The sequence below is a fragment of the Streptopelia decaocto genome (genome assembly GCF_964273445.1).
Source record: "Streptopelia decaocto genome assembly, chromosome: 6".
Lineage (NCBI taxonomy): Eukaryota > Metazoa > Chordata > Aves > Columbiformes > Columbidae > Streptopelia > Streptopelia decaocto.
Genome location: NC_138660.1, coordinates 21,439,794 through 21,459,879, shown reverse-complemented (window position 1 = coordinate 21,459,879; position 20,086 = coordinate 21,439,794). Strand labels below are relative to the sequence as shown.

General features: G+C 42.3%; 1 protein-coding gene across 8 annotated transcripts in view; it reads right to left on the bottom strand.

Moving 5' to 3' along the window:
• The window catches only part of PER2 (period circadian regulator 2), a 51,730-nt gene extending 47,521 nt beyond the window's left edge, over positions 1–4,209 (bottom strand). For 7 of the 8 annotated variants that reach the window (XM_082057040.1, XM_082057045.1, XM_082057038.1 and 4 more), the window contains exon 1: positions 3,489–4,208. The gene's annotated coding sequence lies outside the window, so the exon portion shown is untranslated. Of the gene's footprint in view, positions 1–3,488 lie in introns of all 8 variants that reach the window. The other variant, XM_082057043.1, reaches the window with a different exon arrangement.
• Between the last annotated feature and the right edge of the window lie 15,877 nt (positions 4,210–20,086).

The following is a 20,086-nucleotide window of genomic DNA, read 5'->3' as shown; positions in this document are numbered from 1 at the left end:
GAAGCCAGGAAAAATAAAATTGGTTTATCAGTCTATATCTAAACCAAACACTTCCTGGTCATAATAAAGCCTGAGGTAGAGGAAAAATCCAGAACTCTACTTGCAATCAGTTTCCCCATTTCATTCTATTCTCATACTATGGCTGAACACCATCAAAATCTCAGTTTACTCAAAAAATGTGATTCTTCACATTGGAAATTTATTACTATAAAAATGCATTGTCCAGGGACAGGCTCAAGTAGGCTTAATTGATGAACTGAGTTGATATATACTTTAATCTCATGACTGTGGGGAAAAAAGTGGAAAAGGTATTATTCCAAAAGCTGCCACAATATTCTGTCTCTTTAATGCCTCTCCATGGAATAAGGAATAAAAATAAAATAAAAGGAATAAGAGTGAGCTATAAAAATGAAGATTACTTAGATTTTCACAGACCGCATTGATGTGTTAGAATAAATATAGGAAGCCTACAACAAGTCATACTAACAGACAAATAAAAAAGAAGCCCAGCAAAACCATGTAGTCTTTGGATCATAAATGAAACCAGAAAACTTGCGGAACCTGAAGAAAGTGCACAAAAGCCAAAATCCTGCTTTCCATGTCTTTACCTTCTGGACTACGTCAAGCTGAACTACACTTCTTCACAGCGCAGGACAGGCCACGCTCTTGGACTGCACAGTGTTGGACACTTATGCTGACTACCCAACTAAAGCATTCTCCTTTCTGCCTTGAAGTAAACACCTGAAACTGACAAAAACCCATCCAAACTGAAGGGAATAGCTTTTTTCTTCTACTCTAGACCAAAGGCCCTCTTTTTTCCATTATGTCTTACTAGCAAGGTAAGTAACCTCCACAGTCCAGAACAAGAGCTCCACACCTCAGGACAGTGCCCCAGTCAGAAGGCTAACAGTAAGCCTTGGATGAACCAACAACACAGTCCAGTTCTCTAGTGAAACTTCCTCACCTTGAAGAAATAATACAAGTTTCAGTAAGAAAGGGCAAAAAGAAAAATCACAAGAGCATGCAAACACAGACAAGCAAGAAGGAACTTGATGTTACAGCGCAACAATGTGGGCACTCTCTCTAACGTGAACCACATTCTAGGCCCTGCTCACAAATTTTGTATTCAACAGCCACTGTGTAAAGCACTGTGCCCAAGGCTGAGAAGATCAAGGACACATACGGACACTGAGGCACTCTAGAAGGTATGAAAGTTTGAGTTTCATCAAGTGCAATCCCCTCAAATCATCTAATATACAATGGGATCTGTTTATGGAATAGGGCCACACCATCAAGACCGTCAGCTTGACATCCTTAAGTTTTATCAACAGCCCCACATTGCTAAAACTAATCATTTGCATTCAAATAGATATTCCTCACTGCCATCATTGTGATTAATTGGAATTTCACCCTGACAATAAGCAAAATCCAGCTCCAAAAGACAGCTGCAGTTTTGACAAACGTTAACTAGCCAAGATTAACTGTGATCTGTAAACAAACTCCATAGTTAAAATGATGCTGACAACTTGAAAGTTTCTCACTATACAAAACGAGCTCTTTACTTTTGACTTGACCAATCTTACCACTATAATCATTACAGAATTTCCACCTTTCCCCCTTTACTTGTAAATACTTAAGTGGTAGGTATTCAATCTCAGATGTACAAGACAGTAAACCTCAGAGTCTTACATTTGGAAAAGAAAAAGACACCTCACAGCCTAAAAACATAAGCCAACATGTTTCTTCAATATCCTTCATGTGCATTATCTCAGACAAGTTACTGTTTCATTAGAATACAATTGCAAAGTGCTTCAGTTTCCATGTACCAGAGAGCTCATACTGACCTCTCTGAGGGCTTTTTAAGCTCCTGTAGTACACAGAGAAATGCTGCACCCTATCCTAACCTATTACAAAAAGTCAGCTGTAAAGTATCAGTTTGACTGTTACCATACTGCTCATCTATTTGCATGAAACTGTACTTACATAAACTGTTTTGTAATCATGCAGGTAATAGCATGCAACTAATGACAACAGCAGCACAAACACAAGATCTAAGAAACTAAAGCGTTCTTGCAACCACGGGCAACACAGAAAAAAGAAAAACGAAATCCATCGCACCTGTTGCCTACTCTACCTGTAGCTCACCCATCTCAGCAGCACGCTGAGATTCCGCTACTCACTGCCACACAGTTCCTCATGTGAAAAAAGCCACTCAGACAGCTGCGTACAGCACTGTCCCCGGGGGAACGGCGGAGTGCGGGGCCGCGGTCCATGCTCACCGGACCGGGACACGTGTGCTCCCCGAAGGTGCTCCCCGCGTCTATTTTCACTCCTTCCCAACCCCGCAGCTGACCTTTCACACAGATGAGGCCGCAGCCCGCGCCCTGCAGCCGCGGCCGCCAGGGACGCCAGAGCGGAGCACCGCGGCAGCGCCGAGGGACCGGCCCCGCCGCCACCGGGCCCCCATCGGCCGCGGGGCGGGGAAGCCACAGCCGCCCCGCCGCACTCCTCCTCCTCCACACCGGCCCGACCGCCGCCTCGCCGCGCCACCACCCCGTCCCGGACGCGGGGCACAGCCGCCCCGCTCCCGCTCTCGCTCTGAGGTTGGTGGCACCACTGTCCCTCGGCACCCCGGCCAAGCCCCAAACGGGCAGGGGAAGCGGCGTTGGCGTGGCACAGCCGCCCCTCGGAGCACTCGGCTCCTGTCCCGCTTGAGTTGAGGGGTCTGTGTCTCCCACCTCCAGACACCCCGTCCCGGTCTGAGACGGGCGGGAGACGTGCCACACTCCCCTCCAGAGCACCCACCCCGCGGCCCGGTCTGAGGAGGGATTCAAAGCCGGCGCCCTCTTCCTCCGCTACGGTCTGAGATGGAGGAGCAATGTCACGGCCGCCCCCTCCCCAGCTTGAAAGGAGCCCCAGCCGCCCCCTCCCCGACGGGCCCGACCCCTAGGGCCCTGCCCGCCCCACCGGCGGCCCCATCCCGTCTCCCCAGCAACGGGAGAGCCCCGGCGCGGGGGTTACGTAACCTCGGCCCAGCGAGCGGGGAAGGCGGAGGAGCCCCTCTTGCCCCCTACGGCTGCCGCGCACCACCCCCTCCCGCCCCGCCAGCGGCCCCCGAGTCCCGACCGGTCGCGGGAGAGCGCCCAGCGGAGCCCGACTCACCACGCACACCGCGTCCAGCCAGCCCGGCGCAGCCCGGCACCGACTTCATACAGGCAGAAACGTGACTGAGCCCGGAGAGCCCGCCCTGCCCGCACGGCCATTGGCCGCGGGCATGTGACGCCAGCGGGGGACAGGGGCGAGGGCGGAACGCACGCCTCTCCCATTGGCGGCGCCGCACGCCGCTCACTTTACATAAGCCTCACGTGTGGCACCATGTTTCCACCGGCAGCCACAATCGCCTCCGAGCTAGCCCCGCCAGCCCGCCCCTCCCCCCTATCTCCTTCCCCGCCGCAGACGCGTCCCCGCGCGACTAGCGGAGCACTCACCGCCGGCACGACGGCGCCGCGCTGCCTCCCGCCGCAGCCCCCGGCCGCTCCCCTTCGCCTGCGCCGCTCCTCCACTGCCGGACCGAAGGGCCGACGAGGGCAGAGGTTACATCACGCCGGGGGAAGTGGCTCCGCCCCGCCTCTTCGGAGCCACCCGTGACGTCAGCGCGCGCTTGCCCGCTGGGCCGGCGCGGGGGGGACCGTTGGCGGCTGGCCGCGCGCTCGGCAGCCGAGGCGGAGCGCAGCGCGCGGCCCGGCCGTTAACGGTCGCGCTGCGCGCTCGACCCCGCTGAGAGAAGAAGCGTTGGCCGGGAGCGGCGCGCACAGTCCCCGCACAGCGCCCGGCTGCCTCGCGGCCCCCTCGGCGGCGGAAAGGTGGAAGAGGGGCGGCCGGGCCGCCCGCCGAGTGCCATCCGAAGGGGGTCAGGAAGCGCTCACGCCCTGTCGGCAGGAAAAGGCCGCTCTGGGAGAGGTTCCCGAGCGCCGCCGCCGTTAACGGCCTGGTGGGAGAGGGAAAACAGCCCAGGCAGCAGAGCCTCGCCCTCCCGGGCAGCGGGATGTTGACGCGCTGCTGGCGGTGTGGAAGCAGCAGCTGGAGCCTCCGGGGATTGCTCTGCCGGGCCAGCCAATGGCCTGCCGGGGCCCCGGTGCGCTTACATAAGGGAGAAGCGCCCGTATCCCGTTTCCTGGTATTGCCAGCCGTGCTGGGTGCACACCCTGAAGTTTCGAAACTGACCCCATGTAGTGTTCACAAGTTGCTGGATCACAAACCAAAGCACAGGACAGGCGAACATAAAGCTTCGCATTTCTCCAGCACCATCCAGTTAGCATCAGTTTGAATTACTACAAAAATGGCTAAACTAAGAGTTTCCAAGACATTAAAGGGGAGTGCTGTTCTCTGCAAAACTAGTTCCTCATACAGTAATTACCATATGACTATTTTCCCTTCAAAATGTACAGGGCATTTGAAAAAATTGACCCAATTTGAATTCCATGCATCTTTGAAATTAAATACATCTTTTCGAAACACCCTGTACAAGAACCAACTTTTCCTGTTTATTCCAAAAAATTAAATCTTTTCCCCTTCTGTTCAGGTGAGACATTCAGAGAGTATTGACATTTCTCATCATATGGTAAAAAAATTTAAAAGTTGCTTGTGACATTGTTCAGGCCCCTGCACCATCCTGATCTGTGAGAGAGAACCTGAGATTTGAGTTGCTACAGTTCAGCAGTGAGATTACCCCCTCTTAAATAGTTCAGCATGTTGAGCTGCACTGCTCCAGTCTCCGTGTGTTCCAAGGCTGTGCAGACCAATCAGTAGCTGAGAAATTAACGATAACGTATCCATATTCTGAGCTTCGTCTTCATAGTCATACATGGCTATGCAAAGGAGAAATAGAGGACATGCCAAAGCTCTGTCAGTCTTGGTGTGAATATAGCACTCTGGTGCAACAGCATGTTTACACTCACTGCATACGTGCAATTGCTCCATCGGATGTAACACAGTAGAGAGGCTTCAGGGCTTCCACTGTTTATCTGCAAAATGAGGTTAATGCTGCTTCCCTCCCTCACTGCAGTGTTACAGATAAGTCCATTAGATACCTAGATATTTAAGCTGTGACTGTTACAGAAACAGCCTGTGAGTAAAGTACTGTAGAATAACTCCTGGAGAGGAGAGGGGGTGGACAGCGGAAGCATTAGGACTAGGTTCTGCAACTGGATTTGTTGTGATGCTCAAGTCAGCTTATCAGGATCCCATTCTTAGTTTGCAGTCCTCTGAGGAGTCTAATTTAGAGACTAATCCTAATTAGATATTCTCCATGTAGTCAACTTACTGTTGCTGTTAGGACTCCATATGCAAAATTTCATATTCTTTTCTGTTTAAGTTCTCGGCTTTAGGGTTGGTTGGGTTGGAGCGATGTAGAATTACGTTGTTGGTTCCCATGGGATGTTGTTTTCATGGCATGTGCCAAAAAATACTTATCTCTGGCTGTGTGTTAAGGGCTCTCTTACCACAGATTTTAAGTAAGGTACTGCACCCAAGGCAAAACCTTGAGGTACCCCCCCAACACACCCCATAAGAGTGCAAGCATGAGGAGCTGGAGGCAAACTGTAGCTCTGCACCAGGGCTGGATCAGTTTCCAGAACAAACAGAACAGGAGACACATTCATCACTGTAGCAGAGCATGCCAGTTCTAGCAGGCAAACAGTAATCACCACCACCAGAAAAAGCCAGTACCTTTACCATCCCAGTAACTACTAGAGGCATTACTTGACTTCTGCTTATTTTAAAAGGATACTGAAAGTTACTTTGGTGAAGCTTAGAGGAATAATTTTTAGGTTCTATTCCTGCCACTTTTTAGTGTTTGTAACTTTCCATTTCACTTACCAAAACAGGGGAAAACATCTTGAACCAGTTCAGTCCAAATTTTTCTATTGTGCTTATTTTCTGAAAGGTACAATCATGTATACAGGTACAAGTTATTCCAGGCAACCAGTATGAGATAACAAGAAGGCAGGCACGTGGCTTCTAGAGGAGTGGATATTACTACTGACAAAATGGCTCATCTGCTAAGAAACAAAGCAAAAGAAAATGGTTGCAAAATGCTACTGGAAAAAATTGTTTGTTTTGATTTTAAGGTCACTCTACCTAGTAAGCAGCTATAGCATAAGAGTTTTAATAACAGCATGGGTAAAATATGCTTGTGTGTGTACACAAAGTTTTAAAGAACACAAAGATCATAACAAAAACATTAAAATTATTTTGGATTTTTCCAGCTTTGTTTATTTTTTTGTATTCAGTTGTAACTCTTGGAACATGGTGAGAAAAGATCATTCCTGTTTAAGGCAAACTCTTGATGTATGTCTGTTTCAGCATGTAACACACCACATCTCACAGTAACATTCATCCAAAGGAGTTTTTGGTTGGTGAGGTGGGGCACTGTCGTGCTTTAAATTCTACCTGGCTTCCCCCTTTGATTTCTCAAAGCAAATACCGTTCTGTGTGAAACAGCATGGAAGATGGCAGATCTCCGTAAGCAGGGTCCATTCATAAGCAGGCAGGTTTGGGCCTTGCCGTTTTCTTTGAACTGTACAACTATTATAGCATTCTCAAACTGCACTGCTAATACATAGCCACCTCATGCTATTGAATCTCATTCCTGCCTAGCTTTTTTTCTGAAATCACAAAAGATGGATTGGTAGAGCTAGGCCTTTTTTTCTTGCCCACCTCTTTTGTGTGGTTTTTGTTTGTTTGTTTGTTTGTCTATTTTTTACCGCAAGGATTTTATTTGAAAAAGTAATTTAGAAAAGGTTTTGGTTGTTTTTTGGGGTTTTTTTGTTTGTTTTTTTTTTTTTTTTTAATGAAACTCACCCTGCCTCTCACACTTTTCCAAATCAGCAGAACTTCTCCTGCCAGACACACACACCGAATGCTGAATCTTTTCCCAGCATATTTTAAAAAAACAATTTTTGCTCAACAGAAGTGTTTTAATTGGTTCTGATAAGCAGCAACATATTGACAGTATCCATATAAGTGGTGGGGGGTGAAATCAAGTCTTTCAATGTTTAAAAAAAAAAAAAAATCATTTGAGACTTCCTGAAAATGTGCCTGGTGATCACTTGCTTGGGTTTGCTTACTGTTAAAAAATAGAGCTTATCTTTTTCAAGTAACTATGTTTTGCTATCCACTTGTCCATTTGCAGATGTGATCTGTTACAAGTTGTACCACAGCACTGATGGAACTGTATATGGTTCAAAAAAAAAAAAAAAAAAATCAATATTTTGCAGCTGGAGCCCACGTTCAATTCTTCATTTCCTAAGTCTAATTCCTCATCATTTACAATGATGCTGACAGTCATTGATTCTTGCAAAGATCCGGAAAGGTTTTTTTGCTAATGAGGAAAAGGCATCACCGTTACTGTCTGTACAAAGGATGAGAGAAGGAAAAAAACCAGTTTCCTCATTACCAGTGAATATATGGACAGGTTTTTCTAAAAGCACTACACAGCATAGGAGAAAACTGTAAAACTTTAACAAGCAGAAAGATAGCAATATCCATACAGTATTGGAAAGTCTTTGATTACAATTGTAAAGAAATTTAACCAAGATAAAGAACTCCCAACTGAACAGCAAGTTCCTGAGAAGTGCAGCAGCTCAGAAGTCCTTTGCAAAGGTGTATGGCTGTCAGAAAACCCTTCCTAAAGATATTCCTAAAGAGTTCTGGGGAATGCAGTTTTCCATTCTGTCCCCATTCTTTCTGTTTTCTAGTTATTTTTATTAAATTCAGTTTCTGTTGGTAACTTCAGTGTAATTTGAAGTTCCAAATATCTTGAAAAGTGACATGTAAAGAAGCCTGGAATTGTTTGGTTTTAAAATTACTAGAAGGATACAAAATGGAAGGCATGTATCTCATCACTGTAACTACAAGTGCTGACTCCCAAGTCTGTTAATGTGATTTCAGAAGCAAAATACTGCTCCGAGCACTACAAGTCTGTGACCCTGCTGTTTAGTGTGTATAAGCAATTGATCTTTTGCAGTCAGCCTCACAGAAGGCTGAAGAGAGCCTGAAGTTGAATCCACAGTGTTGAAAGGGGGTTTTAAGTTTCCTGTGTAACTCATAGAGCTAGTTTGTGATTTCACAGTCTACCTAAGGTGACCAAAGACCTGACACATCCATCAAAAGGGTCAGTCATACCACCTCCACTGAGTTAGAGATTATGCAGCTGTACCATCAGCCAGATTAGGGAACTAATTTGACCAAAAACATCCCATGAAGAAGTTTTTGGTTGGATCACATCACGGCTGCTCGTGCACAAAAGCCAAGACAAAACAGGATGGAAGAACACTTTTGGGTTGGAACAGAGGGTCCAAGACCTATTGTACATGGAAGTACAGAGTTAGACTCTTAAAATGAAATGATCATATTATTAGACTAGCATAAGAGAACTAGTAAGAGAAGCCAAACAAACAAAAAAAAATGTCTTCTCATTCCTGCATACTGTGTTGGATTTACACACCTTCTTCTGCCCTGAAAGAGACTACATCAGGCTGGGGTTCAGCATTCAAATCCGTCCAGACTTGGATGCCAAAGACAGCTTTCACAAGGTTTCTGAGCTGATCTAACATTTTGCTTTCATCAAGGTGGGACAGTGTTGCTCTTCACCCCATCCCTGCCACCACTACCACCTTGCTACCATGTACTCATGGGGGTATGGTCTTGATCATTCCCTTTGCCCACTGTGGTACTCAAGCCAGTTCAATTTGTTGACCTGTCAGAAAGCTTTCTTAGTTTTCTGCCTGTTAAACAGCTAAATCTGATCCCTTGGTGAGCAAGTACATTTCCAAGTCCATGCATGACACGGACAGGGCATGGGAAAGCTCTTTTCAAGGCAATGAGACAGCAGAATAACATTTCCACAACTTTTGATGCCTGAGGCACACTTCTCTCTGGATTAAACATGGCCACATATAGCAGATGTCCTTGAGACACCTGGATTCATCAACATATCCCTAAGCATCTGGGTCTATGACCTGTTGCCAGGCCTGTAACACAGTGTATCCTAACTCTTGGCTCCCTGCAACCACTGATTTCTGTCACGCTCTTGGTATTGGTTTAAACTCTGTATTTACTGACCTGTGTCAGTTTACTGACCTCCATGACATTTATGATCACCTTTTGGTCTCACTTCAGTAGAGTGAAGCATTATCAGTCTCTTACAAAAATGGAGTGAGAGACACACCTTTCTTTAAAAATAGAATAAGGACAGAGGGACAAGATATGGGTACTGGCTTCCTCATCCATGAGCATTTATGCCATTTTTATTAAATATCATTACGTAAAATGTTGAAGTAAGTCTTGGTACAGGATTGGATCTACACTCTTTCCTGTTCCCAGGTAAACTCCCAAAAATGATCCACTGAGTCACGCTGCTGTTTTTAGCTACTATGAATCCAGAGCCACACTTCTTCCTTACTTTGTTCTCAATTTTAAGAAACATATTATAACATTAGCAGATAACAGAAACATTTGTAAGAAGTTGGATACTAAGTAGCTAGCTAACTAACAGCTAGAATCTGTTTCAACACACCTACAGCTCTCCTCATTCCAGTCATAGGCATAACTTAAGCCAGACAATCAGGCATTCCTTCTAAGAATACGAATTAGAGATCTGTGATTTACAGTTGGTGAGGAAGGCAGAGCCAAATTTTAAATAAGAGCGAGCCTCTTTCTGTATCATTTGAAAGACTGTCTCTTAATTAAAACCACTTCATTTTCAGATTGGGTTTCCCATTACTGGTTTTTTGCCTCAGTTAGTTTTCTAGCTTCTCATGCAGACATGAGCTGTTTTGAACTGAACATTGCAACTACTGAAGTCAGTGGAAGCTTGGTTTTGTTTTCAGGAGAGGGTGTATACTGGCTGGCTGAGTTTGCTTCAGCAAGAGCATCTGCCCTGAACAGCAGCCTGACATACCTGGCCACACTATTGGAAAACAAAGTGGTGATTTTAATAAGCCTTTCAGGCACTGCAGAAGTCCCTCCCAGACAAAGTCACTTTGCGATACTTCAGTAAATAAAATTTTACAGATCATGTCAATAAATAAATCAGAAATTTCTGATAAGCAATCAGAAATTCTTTTAACTTTAATAAATTAAAAGAAAAAGGAGAGCTCACTTTACACCCTGTCACTGATCCACAAAGCCGCATAGTGAAGAATTGATACAAATTCTATTATGATAAATCCCTTTGACTTAAATAGCTTCAAGAACTTGCTCTAAAGAAGACAGTAACAGAAACAAAGGCAGCAGAAATATTTCCCATCTTCGTGGATTATCTGGTGTTTAATTGGTATGAGCTTAACTACAGCCCTTTTCCTCAGCGCAGCTCTAGGGATACTTTCATCATCTACCTGGTTTCCCTGGTATATAATTTCCTGGAAATTATGTGGCCCAAATATCCTTGGGACTTCTTCCTATCTGTGACATTTGTAGACACCAGAAAATAAATTTATTGGGTAAATGGGGAGAGGCAAGCAAGCAAACAGAATCAAAGTGATCATATGAGCCTTATTTACATAGGAAAAACACTAAAATATAGTATGCATTATCATAATAAGACACATTCTGTCCACTTGTAACACGTGATACTCCATTAGCAGTAGGAGTACTTTGGAATTCAATGCTTCTATTGTGTAACTAAACAATAAAAGAAATTAAACAAGCAGTTTAATTCAGTCAAAAGGAAAAAAAAAAAAAAAACAAAAAAAAAAACCAAACCAACAACAAAACCCCCACACCTTATGTTCCTTAAAGGAGAAAAGTTAAAGGTCATAAATGGGAAGCAGAAATTAGTAATCCCAAGTAATATTAGCTAATTGTTGCTCATTAGAGGAAATGCGTCTGTCATCTTAAAGCACTGTGCTACAGGAAAGCTAAGGAAATATATTTCAGGAAAAAAAAGGTGTAGTTAGAGGGGAAAAAAAAAAAAAAAGAAGGAAATCTTACCTTGCTAAAAATCCAGACACATGAGATATACCTCCTGTACGCAATTACAAAAACGCTGTAGGGTTCATGGTTTCTTGGTGTCTGGGCAGAAAACTGGGTGAGCACTAGGATTTTTTTTTTTTTCTTTTTTTCCAGTGGGTCTGAAAAACATATCCAGCTGCCTTTCAGCCCTTTTATTGATCTGGGTAATTTAGAATTATTATTTTGTGTTTCCAACCCTTCTCTTTCACAGTGCATTACCAAACAGCTATTGTTGTTAATAACGCTGGTAGCTTTTGCTGGCTTCATTTAACACTGAAGAAAGCAGCACTTAGCTAGGAAGGCTGATTGCTCTCATGCAGTAATAGCATTCTTGTTCTTTTTAAAGTTAATACAGTGCAGGGAAAACAGTGACTTGGGACAACCTTAGAGTAAATCTGCACTGTAAGGACAGCCTATGAAGGCATATCCAAGTCAGCTTCAGTGTAGATGCAAAGCCCACCCAAGGACCTCAGTCAGTGCTAACGCATTTAGCCCATTCTGCTGGAGCATTCCTCCAGCTGGATAGCACAAAGCAGGTTGGGACAAGCTGGTCCCTGCTGCAGTCCTTGCAACTGGTATCTTCCTGAGTACTGGTGCCTGACAAGTTTGCTGAACTATTTCCTTATGTGTTCTCCTGCAACTACTAGAAATTGGATAATTTCTCTTTGCAGAAAAACTTTATACTTTCACTTTGTTAGTCTACATATGGTCCTTTCTAGGGTCTACTAGCAAGATCTATCTCATCTTAAGAAGAGCAATAGAAGCAACATGTGTTTTGACTAAATGTAACGACTTGTAATGAGTTGCTAAGTTTTGTTATCTCTGCTCTTCTAGCCTGAATTAGTCCAAGTCCATCTCTTCTTGCAGCATGGCAGGCAAATTTGAGTTTCAGCAGAATTTTTTCCCCTCCTTATATATATATGTATATATATAAAATAAGTTACCTATTGTGGCATTTAAGCAACTTTACCAAAACTAAAAATGGAATAACTTTAAAACCAAGTTGTCAGTTTGCTCTTATCTGCAAGTCGAAGAATTTTTAAATCAGTCAGGCCAATTTAAGCCCTTCCTTGTCTTTACCTCTAGAAGTAACAAGATAGGTCTGAACACCAGCAAAATCTGAGGTGTTACAGCATAGTCAGAGAGGATGCCTGTGCTAATCTTCAAGGCACTTCAGAAAGCAAACCAAGAAAAGGAGAGTTTTTTAAATTACAGATTTTATACTTTACTGGAACCTAATAACCAATGAATCAACTTTTCTTGTCGCACACTGACTGTCTACTGAGACAACACCTCCTCTTCTCAAGCTCTAAAATGCGATCAAAGTGCATTGTGTCACTATCTAAAAGCCGTTACCTCACTGCAAACTTGATCATTAGAGTTGGACTCAGGTCCTTTAGAAACACAGATCAGTGCTTGAGACCGGAGATGTGACACTCCACAACATGTCATGAGGCCATTACAACTAACCATGCCACAAATCTTGAGATGGTGCACCTTGTAATTCACACGGAGTTAGGGCAAATATCAGTGACAGCCAAATCTATTTCATCAAACCCTTTCCCCAGCCATGTGATGGATTAAAGTCCAAAGAATTGTTTAGGGAGACCATTAAAAAATATACTCGAAAACTGCACTGTGCCCATCTAGACACAGCAGTTACTGGTGAAGTGAATGCACTCCATTGTTTCCAACTTAGAATGCCACTGCCAGTTAATTATGTAGGATCAGTCCACTACAATCAAATCAAAACAACAGAAGACCTAGTATGTGGACTAGTGTATTGCATATTCAGAAAATTATGCTGCTATTTGCATGCTGTAATAGCTTAATCTGAGATGAAGCCTCAGTTCCACTTATATAATCAAGATTTTTTTAGTGGTGGTGTTGTTGGCATTAGTGGAGTTGAGATTTCATACTGCTAAAATATGTCTCAAATAAAGTTCAGATTTTCAAAGTTTACCCTGACATAATTTCTATTATCTGCTTTCTCAAAAAGAGCTTTACCAAAGTGATTATTGATATACCACAAGGTGGAGAAGCAAAGACCTAGTGGGAATTAATTTCTTAGCATCTTGTTAAGAAAACTGAGTGTGGAAGATGAGCACTCTTGGGTGTTAAGTCACATGATCAAGCCTTCATCTTTGATCAGACTAGATAGACCCAAATCTCCTTATTTGCAGAACCCTATTCTCATCTTAACACTATTATTATTATCATCACCAAGGATGATGACATCTCCTTAACACACTCACTTTTTCTATTTTTAAAGCTTTTTGCTTTTAAATTCAGGACATAGATCTGTTCTTTCATTAGTATTGTTGATACTGGCATGTTAGTATCTGCTGCTAGAGATGATTGCATTATGAGAGCTTGGACATCATCAGAGGAGATGTAATTGTGGAGGGAAAATTGTTTGAAACATACAGTGTGTGTCAAATGTACTCCTGCAGTGAAGTAAGTGGCATTTGAGAACGCTGTGTAGAGCTGACTGAAGAACTCTTTGTTTTCCCCTCAGTTCTAGTTAGTGACTTTTGTGAAAACAGTCATTAAAAGGGAAGGTAAGGAATGTTCCTAAATGAGTCATGTTTGTTCTATGACTGTCAGGCTACATCTGTAACCGGTTCAGTAGCTCTATTCAACTGGTGATGTCACCCCCATGCAACACATGACACAGGGAGCCTTTGTACAGACAACTGCAGGCAACATGCTTCAGATTGGCTCCTGACTTAAAAGATGTTTCATGAAGGGATCAACAGGTACTTCTCCACGTTGATGCAGTTTTTTCTGGTGCTTTCAAGAGTACAAGAAAGACCTAAAACACATGAGAAACTTAGAGCCTTTCCTTTTAAGACAAAGGCACATTTATACTGTAGACTTGTTTTTTACACAAGAATTGAAAGAGTTTTTTAAGGAGGCAGCCTCAGAAGCATCAGGAGAATACAAAGACCTTGATGGCTTAGTTGAAGTGTGCAACTATTTTGGATAGACACAAATCTTCCAATTTATTTTTTCCATAGAGGAAGTGGTGAACATAAGAGTTAAATGAAATTATTTGAGGAGTAATAGCACTTGTAGACATGAGGGAGAACAATATGTTATTCAATGTCATGAAACAGAGAACAGGTGGGATGAAGCAGAGAGGGAGAATGAGACAATGCCAAAACCACAAAGGCAAAATTTTGTTAAGTTTGAGAATGCTTATGAAACTGTGAGCGAACTTGTTTTGCATTTAAGATTGAGCCTGACACTGTTAGTCTATGTTGGCACCATTCATGAAATAAATTCCCTAGAATAACAGTGCCTGTGCCATCACAGGGTGATGCTGCCTGCACTGGCTGCTTCTGTTGTGATCTGGTCACAGCTCTGCTGGCTAGATGCCTCCCAAGCCTGGCACAACCTCCCTTGGGGCACTGCAGCAAGCAGGCAACTGCACTTTTGGCCAGCTAAAACCTGAACCTCTTTGTTCCTTTTTTTTTTTTTCTTTCTTTCTTTTTTTTTTTTTTTTTTTTTTTTTTTTTTTTCCCATTAAGGCAGTTTTACAAGGCAAGACTTCTTTTCAAATATTTATTTATTTATTTATTAAAAACAGTTTAAAAGACAACCTGCTTACTGGCATTGCAGGTATTTAGAGATGTGCCCTCTTGTCAGCACATTTTAAGAAGGGGGAGAGCAGTTCCACAAATCTCTACTGGAAGCTCCCACAGATTCTGCTATGGTCTGCAAAGAGAAAACAATCAGTAATAGAAGCTGCCAGTTTAGGTGGGTTGCAGTTTGATTCCTCCCTCGTGTTTTAGTCAAATAGGAGCAGACAGGCTATGTGCTGAAGGGCTCCTGTTCAATGATTATGTGTCTTTTTGCTGTTTCCTTTTCAGACACACATCATGTAAGTATGATGTGTTGTACAGCTATATAAGGCTGAAGAAGAGTTCACACTGCACTTAACAATGTATTAATGATCTAAATTCCCAAAGACCATTTTTTAATAAAATCTAGACACAGGAATACTTGTAAGACAGCATTGTCTTAATAGTGTCAGAAGACACTTCAATATCGTATGTGGGATCCAATAAGTCTATGTACAGCCAAGGGAAACTCATAATGGGCACAGCACCATTGAAATGCAGCAATGCTGCTTATACAGCTAGCTTGGCTTTCTCACTTCATAGGGCTTCAAGTTCTAGCCTCAGCTGTGAAGAGCATGTGGGCTGGCTCTTAATCTAGATTAAAGACAGACCTTGAGGATACTGCTTTTGCCTAGAGATGCCTTTTCTCCTCAGAGAGTGCTACTGTATTTTTCCACCTAGCTGCCAAACCTAGGCATCTCAAAAATAATAGCATTTTTACTGGCATACGAGTTCAAAGGGAACAGAGACGTCTGAGTAGTCAAGAACTGATTAAGCTAGTAGTTGCAGTAAGCAACGGTTTTACTTTTGGTATACTAGCACCTCTCGGTTGGGGGGGAAAGTCACTCAAACTTTGAGACTTTTGAGTGAAACAAAAGACTGAAATCAAAGTATTAGTTGATTGCCTGCCATAGGCAATGTCTCAGGCCACCTAGCTGTCATCTGGCTAAGCATTGGATGTATCAATAGGATTTGTTTTGGTGGAAGAGGCAGCAAAATTTGGATCAAGTTAATCCTTGAGGATATTGCTTACTATTGTTTCACCAATGATAATTTTGTTGGTCCTAAAATATGAAAAAAGCAACAGGTGTAACACAGGATAATTAGGATGGGTGCCTTGGGGGTGGGAAGGTAAATCAGTTGAGAGAAGTACTAATATTGTAGGAGGATGATTCAGGTTTCTTTCATAAAGACAACAAAATGTTTGTGCCACCATATACAGCATTTCATGAGCTTTTACTTGGACCAGAGCACTGACTGCTGCTCTGATCATAAGTGATGGAGCTGGCAATTGTGCAGAGATGGACTGTCAGGATGACTAAGGAGAATATGGGTTAGTCAAACCGAAGAAAATTAGCAAACAAAAGAGTAAGAACTAGATATTTTCTTGGATAGTAACTAGGACATTAGAAAGAGTTTTATAGCCAGTTCAGGAACTAAGTTCAGACTGAGCTTTCTAGGGGACCAAAGGGGGCCATGAGTACATGTGGTTATCAAATGGTGCCTGATAAGCAGGTGGCAGGTTGGCAAAACTGATCCAGACAGTTCCTGGTGATAAAAAAGATCGACCTTTGCAACTGGAACTTGTAGGTGTCCCCAAAGTTGTTTGAAAGGACATGGCCTTATTCTTTTTCAGTACAATATGTACATTGTAATAATCCCATATTTCAAGGCTCTTTTTAGAAAGCTATATAAAACTGGTTTATTTTCCCAGCTCCTCAAACACTATTAAACCTAGTGTTCCTTGTGCCATTAGTTTCAGATGCCTGGTTTCTGCATCCTATTCAGTTAAACTATCTCACTGGATTCTGAACTGAGAAAAGGAACTCCTCCCCCCTCCCCAGTCATTTGACACAGACTGGGCAGAAATTTTGTCTTCTCTCCTCCGTAGCTTTCTTAGATCATAAAGAAGGAAGTTTAACAAAGCGTGGGTTGGTGCAGAGCTATATGATACCGGCAACACCCTTGATCTATGCAGCTTTTTCAGTCCACTGGCATTATGTCTTAGTACAGATTATATCAGAGAGGCATGTGCTGTATGGTAGTGAGAAGACTTCCCAGGCTGTGGAGCAGGTGTTTTCTAGGCTAATCCAGAGAATATGTAAATAACATGTTGCTGTATTGTACATCTTCTAGCAAAAAGAACAACCTGCCAGTTATTTGATAAGCACTAGAAGTTTAATTATCAAACCCACTGACTACATTCAACAGAGTAAAGCTGCATTATGGCAAACAGAAGGTAGAAAAGCCAGGCTTACTTGCCTTTGTAAAGCAGTTCAGCTAACAGCTGTTAAATTATAATTAAACTGTGCAGATGGTAAGGGAGAAGGCAAGGGTGTTATTTCTGCAGAATCATTCTAAAAGCTGCCTTAAAAGTGTAATAACTCAGTGTATTTGGTACCAGGAAATCCCCACAGGAAAATATATTTAATATGTCTACTGCAATATGGTAAAAGCTTTTGATGATAGCTGCACAAACCACAGGTGGTATTACAAGGTTATGTTCCCTTAGATTTGAAACACCTAGGAAAGCAAAAAAAAAACATGGTTTGGTTTCATAATAGTCATCATCACCGCCTACCTCTCTCATATAGAGCTCTAGCAGTCTCAAGATTACTTGCTTTTCTTCTCAGATTGCAGTTCTGACCATCTTTAGTCATGTGAGACTTTAAAAAAAAATTTTAGATCCATCAGGAACCCTTAAAAACATTTTATTCATTCACTTACCTCCGTGTACTTCAGCTCACAAAGGATAAGCAAAGACAGTCACTTGAAGGTTTGTTTTTCCTTTGAATTTCCTTCCATTGACTTTCCAAAGTATATGCAAGCCCCGGAGCTCTTCACCCCACTTAACTTAGCAGCCCCTAAGAAGCAGTCCTTCCTTTTGCTGGCTGAACTTCCATGAATTATGCAAATCTACTATCTGAACAGAATGCAAAAATACATTAGATTTTTCATATAATCTTCCTGATCCTGCCATATTCACCTTAATCTCTCCATTACATTACACATAATTTCGTTTTCACTTGGTTTTATCATTTGCTAGAATTCTTTGTAAGCTCAGAAGTCAGAAATTGGGACATTTTGTTTCAACAAAAACTGAGCCAACTACGCAACGTGACTATAAGAGTGCTAATGGAATATTAGCCCATTGTACTCTCTTAATTATTAGCATAAGCCTCATTTTCACTTTCATCAGTTTCCTTTTGTTCTTCAAGACCACATTCATATGCACCAGTCAACACAATTCACTTTCTCAGTCCTTATTTGCTATTTCTTGTAGACCAGAATATGCACTGTCTGAAATCAATGATTGCTTTTTCCCAGTTCCTCCTTATAGACTCGAAGTGACCCCAGTTTAATGCCAGGAGTTACCTGGCATTAGTTAATTTAATGTTAATGTTAGTTTAATGCTACGAGTTACCAAGGAAAAACATATAGTTTTACTAATAAAGCACTATCATACAAGAAGGCATCTTGATATCACCTGGCTTTGGTGTGTTTGCATGTGCCCTTTACATGTGCTGAGTTGCTTTGCAACAAAATTAGAAGAGCTGTCAAATAATGCCCTATATGCATGAAGGTGCAGAGCTGCCTAGGAGTTACAGTAATGCTTATATATTCAAAAATGTAGGTGTAATCACTAGGAGGCGGAGAAAAGCAGCTTCCAACTCTTGTCCCTTCAAAGGGCTTAATTACTCACTATCAATATCGATGGCAACAGTTACCATACCCCATTGGGCCATCACACCAGTGGCCAGCATCAGCTGTTTCAAGTTAGTGCAGAAGATGACCCGCAAGAGAGCTTGTATCCCTCTCACAGAGAATCCTTCTTTCTTCATTTAAAAAATCGTGTCCAAAGCAGACCAAATTTATGAACTAACAGTATCTCATGGCAATGAACTCCCTGCATTAACTGTGCCCTATTAAAAGGGAAGGATGTTATCACTAAGAAAGTTAAGAATAAGGTAAAAGGTACTTCAGGCATTCTCCCATCTGCTCCATTTCACAATTTTTGATAGTTGTACCACTGTCCCCTCCTGCTTTTTGTATAGTTCATTATTGTTTCTACAACATAGGTGTTTTTTTCTTTTCTATTAGACTGAATATATAAAAACTCAGTATGATTTAGAAAATCTTAATTTTCAGAAGTCTTTAGCACTTAACACTGAGAGGGAGTGAAAGCTGAAGCTGCTTAACTGTCTTTAAACTGTGTATATTTGGAACACAAATGATGCAAAAAGCAGTTTCTTAAAACAAGATTTATTGGCACAAACATACATGTTACAAATGCCTACAATATTCTTGGAAAATATGTTTACCACTTCAAAAAAGTCACTGTCCACAGAAAAGTACAGTAATATCAAACTTTGTAAGTCTTCACAATTTTAGCATCAAAATTCATGCATTCATCATTTATAAATGGGATTCCACTGACCTCCAGGTAAAGCACTTTAAGAAATTTCCTGGTCTTCACAACATTATTTTTCCTCCCCAGGTAGCTCTAAGAAGATGCAAATGGAATGTTTTCTGTAGAGGCACAAACCACAATTTCTTGCTCAGTACAGCTGACTCTACAAGGTGAGAGATGCTGTTCTCAGCACAGACTTTCAGATACTTTCTGAATTAATTACTATGTAGCTTAACACTACTGTATAGCCTTTAAAATGATGCAATTAAAGATTTGGTCTGGAGTTCAGTTTTTAAAAGGGCAACTGAAATCTTATTTCTGGTTATTCCTATTAGAAGTAGAGCTTGAAGAATTAAAAGGAAAGAGGTAGTAGAAAGCTTTTTGTTTTGCATGGCCATTCCAGCAGCATTTGAAAGAGGGGTGACATTGCTAAGGTGACTTATTAGGAGAGATAGTAATCTCAGTAAATCTTATTTCTTTGGTGCCTGTCTAGTAACTTAGTAGCCAGTCTAGCTTTCGTCACTGACCTCAGTACAGAACTAGACTTCACCAGATGTCCTGAGTCTGATCCTATGCCTATCCTCAACTTCAGTGTTAAGAGGAACAAGCTTCACAGGGGAGAGAATGCACTGATATCCTCAGTATGATCAGATCTGTCTAGGTCTCATGTAAATGAGGAAGGAAGAAAAGTTCTTGCAGTCAGTGGAAGCTTTTTGAAAAATGGGGGCTGCACTTACTCCCACTAGATCTGAATTTGACTCTAATCAGACCAGTGCACAAAAAAAAAAAAAAAAAAAGGCAAAAACACAGACCACATACACTTATGAAGGTGCATACTGCACTTTTACCAGCCTTGGTAGGGCAGAGAATATTTCCAATAGCAGAATTACTGTGGAATCACCAGTGTTGGAGACTTTAAAAACTCATCAATATAAACCCTGTGCAACCTGATCCAGCCTTAAAGGTGGCCCTACTTCAAGCACGAGATTGGACTAGATAAACCCCTGGGGTCCTTTCCAATCTAATTTTTCTATCA